Source organism: Myotis davidii, unplaced genomic scaffold (genome assembly GCF_000327345.1).
Source record: "Myotis davidii unplaced genomic scaffold, ASM32734v1 scaffold152, whole genome shotgun sequence".
NCBI lineage: Eukaryota > Metazoa > Chordata > Mammalia > Chiroptera > Vespertilionidae > Myotis > Myotis davidii.
In genome coordinates, this window is record NW_006283545.1 from 1,313,531 (window position 1) to 1,317,512 (window position 3,982).

The 3,982-nt window shown below is 37.7% G+C and overlaps 1 protein-coding gene and 1 pseudogene across 5 annotated transcripts in view; one reads left to right on the forward strand and one right to left on the reverse strand.

Moving 5' to 3' along the window:
• The window catches only part of CDK8 (cyclin-dependent kinase 8), a 161,170-nt gene that overhangs the window by 152,148 nt on the left and 5,040 nt on the right, over nt 1-3,982 (reverse strand). The gene's annotated exons all lie outside the window — the stretch shown is intronic.
• Nucleotides 915-1,489, forward strand: LOC102756243 (annotated as a pseudogene).

The following is a 3,982-nucleotide window of genomic DNA, read 5'->3' on the forward strand; positions in this document are numbered from 1 at the left end:
GCTATATAAGAGAGCGGCTTATAATCCTCTAATTCCAGCTCTGAAACTTAAGTAGTCATGTAACCTTGGACAAATTGGCTTAACTTTCCTAAGCCTCAGTTTCCTCACCTACAAAACTGTTAGAGAAAAACAAAACTGACTTGATATGGTACTTGTGAAGATTAAATAGAGGATGACCTTAAAGGACTCTGCACAGGACCTGGTACTTACACAATAACTTAGCTATTATTGTCATTATCACTGCCTACTAATCTCTTGGTTTTCTATAAAAGTTTTATATATGTTTTACACAAACACCCATATACGCACATATGCACCCAATTTTATATTATCTGTTCTTTAGAACGTAGGTTAAAGAAATCTAAGAACCCTACTCAAGAAAACTCCTTTTGGCCCGGCCGGCATGGCTCAGTGGTTGATCTTCAATATATCTATGAACCAGGAGGTCATGGTTCAATTCCTTGCCATTCAGCTAATTTGCATGTTAGACTTTTATTATATAGGATAGCCAAAAAGTGTGAACAGCTCCGCTAGTGTTCGTGTTCATGAAAATTGGCAGCTGCTGAGTGGGACACAGATAATAAGGATAGTCTCCCACCACTCCCCCTTTCTGCTCACCACCAGTACTCGAGCATGTTGTGGTGCCACCCAATTGTTCGCAGACCAGCTGTTCCCGAGGGGTTAGGGGGGCCTCCTCTACCAGTTCAGCAACAAGTACATCCAGCAGACCAAGAAAACTCCTTTTGCCTCAGCCAGATGGCTCAGTTGATTGGAACATCCTTTGTACACCAAAAAGGTGTGGGTTCAATTCCTGGTCATAGCACATACCCACGTTTCGGGTTTGAATTCCAGTTGCAGTGCATACAGGAGGCAACCATCGATGTTACTCTCTCACATCCATGTTTCTCTGTCTTATGGAGCATACAATCAATCTGTATCCTCTTACTAATTATACTTTTGGTACAAAAGAGCCCCTCTATGAGAAGGGCAGCTCTGTGGCAGCCATGAGGGAGGGATTTTATAAAACTGGATGAGAACTATAGAAGGGGTTCTGATTCTACATGAGCACTGAGTACCATATGTTACTGTTACACTGGGAACAACTTTCTTCAAGCTACCAAAGGAAGATGAAGGTGAAGGACTAAAATGCTTAATGACAGAGATACTCCGTCATCAGGATGGAGTCCTACAAGACTGGGTCATTGATGACTGCATTGGTAACTGGTGGAGACCAAATTTTGAACCTCCTCACTATCCATATATTCCTGCACATAATATAAAACCAAAGGAACATAAGTTGTTTTTGGTTCAACTTCAAGAAAAAGCCTTGTTTGCAGTCCCTAAAAATTACAAGCTGGTAGCCACACCATTGTTTGAATTGTATGACAATGCACCAGGATACAGACCCTATATTTCTAGTCTCTCTCAGCTTTATATACAACAGAATTCCCACACAGTGGAGAAGTATGGCAAAAGAAGCTGTCTGTGAGCACAGCTCTACAAAATACAGAATAAACATGGTAGAAATGTTTTTAGTTTTATCTCTTTCCCAACCCCTAAATTGTCACCTGCTTTCTATTGTTTCAATTGTAAAGTTGATAGGAAGAACTAGATAGTGGTGTCAACAAATGTGATAATGTTTAAGTTTCTATTCATATGTTTTTGTTACATTACAGGATGTGAACTTCAAATAAAAAACAATTCAAATGTCCACCAGTTGATGAATGGATTTAAAAAATGAAGTATATCCATACAATGCAATATTATTCAACCATAAAAAAGAATGAAATGCTGATACATGAACAACATAAATGGTCCCCGAAAACATGTTAAGTAAAAGGCATAAAAGACCACGTACATATTATATGATTCCATTTAAATGAAATGTCCAGAACAGACAAATCCATAGACAGAAAATAGATTAATGGTTGCCAGGAGCTGGAAGAGAAGCAATGTGGAATGACTGCTGATGGGCAAAAGGTTTCTTTTCTGGGAGAATTAGTATCTCCCCAAATTTCAGAAATCGTAATGAAAACATAGTTCACTCATTTGTTAATTTCATTGGAATTTATGGACTGTCTATTATGTATATGATTCTATCATAATGTTTTTTTGAGATCTTTCCCCATAGGCTTCTAGGCACCTTTTGTTATTAAACATCTTCCAAAATTTTTTTAAAAGTCTAGAATTAGATAGCGGTGATAATTGCACAGCCTTGTGAATATATGTGCACACTTGAAAAGGGCGACTGTTATGGTATGTAATGTATCTCAATTTTTAAAAAGCGGTTTGCAACATTCTCTCTGCCATAACACATCTGACGGACATGACATAATTCCATTACTGAAGGCAGCTTGCTATAGCAGGAACTGATTTTGTGACTTTGACAATAACCATACTAAAGAATACTAAGAATCACTATACACAAGGGCCTTCAAGTCTCAAGATCAAAATAACAGGTGAAAGTCACTTTTTCAGTGACAACATCAAGAAATGCCTTGAGATGACAAGAGATCTCTAAAAAGAAAAAAAGAAAAATCAGTAACAAAGAGATGACTAAGGCCTACCTAAGATGGTGTGAATGAAAGGATTTACAAATTGTTCTGAAGGAGGAAAGGACAGTAGGATTTTCATTCCCCAGCAACAGCTACTCCCAGAAAAGGAATAATAAGACAATGAGTATTGAATTCAACAATAAAAGGCACTGTAAGAAAAATGACACCAGCTATGGGGGCTAATATACATTTATCAACACTAACTGGCATATACAGTTCCCAACTTACATATGGATCACATTTCAAATGTTTGTGAATCATTATTCTGAACACATTTTTCCAAGAAATCATTTTTTTAAAAGTAGTTGTTTGCACATAGCCTATAATAATTTATAATAATTTGTTATTATTTCTGTTTTTCTTGCTGAAATCCAGCATGCCAGAAGCCATTTTCCTACTTTCCATTTCTTCACACATCAAAGTCTCACCAAGAGAATTCTGCCCCTCCAATCTGTTGCCACCACCATCTCAGCAACATGAAAGAGATTGCCTACCTACTCCTCATGTAGGTGAGGCCAAAGAAGTGTCATCTGCTATCCAGAGCTGTAATCGAAATGGCAGTTTTACATATGAGAGTCTTAAATCAGACACTTGGATTTCAGAATCTCCTTGTATTCTGATTTACAACATTCTTGTGATGGAAAACTGCCACACAGACAATTAAAGGTGTTCAGTGCATGCTGATAAATTTATCCCTGTTATTAAATAACAGAAACTTTGTCATGTCCATTGGGTACAATGGAACATTTGTAGTGCATGTACTACACATGCAGCAGATCAAAAAGTGCTAGCAACAAAAAGGAATAGGGAGGAAAGGTGTAGGAATAAAAAAAAATGAATCTCACAAAATGTTGGGGTCTATAAGGGCATAATAGAAAGCACCAATCATTGTCCCATTCCTCTTGAAATACCCTTTCTGATGAGATCCTCTCATCTTCTAAGGGTCAAACAAAACATTGATATTTTTGGGTGCTTTTCCTGAAAATCTTAAGCAGTTGACAGCTTCTATCTCTATGTTCCAACAGCACTTTGTATTAATAATTATAGTGCTTATTAAATTGGTACAGCTTATTTATATGTTTGTTTCCCCCATAGATCTCTCCTCAAATAATGAAATACTTTATTCATCTTTCTAGTCCCAATACCTTGGACAGTGCTTGGCACATAGAATGGATTTCTTCAAATGTTGGGAAAAAAGGTAATTTGCCAGTCTTACAAGAAAATGGGATATAAGCATGAAACCTCTAAGTGGCTTAAACCAGCAGCTGCCAACTGGTGGTCCATGACCACTAGTGGTCCGTGAGGTCCGAAAGGTTGGCAACCACGGGCCTAAACAGTGGATCTGAATGCACTGATACCTAAGGCAGATAAATTCAACTCGCAGTAGATAAGACGTACAGTTAAATACTCTGCTTTTCCCTTTTCAT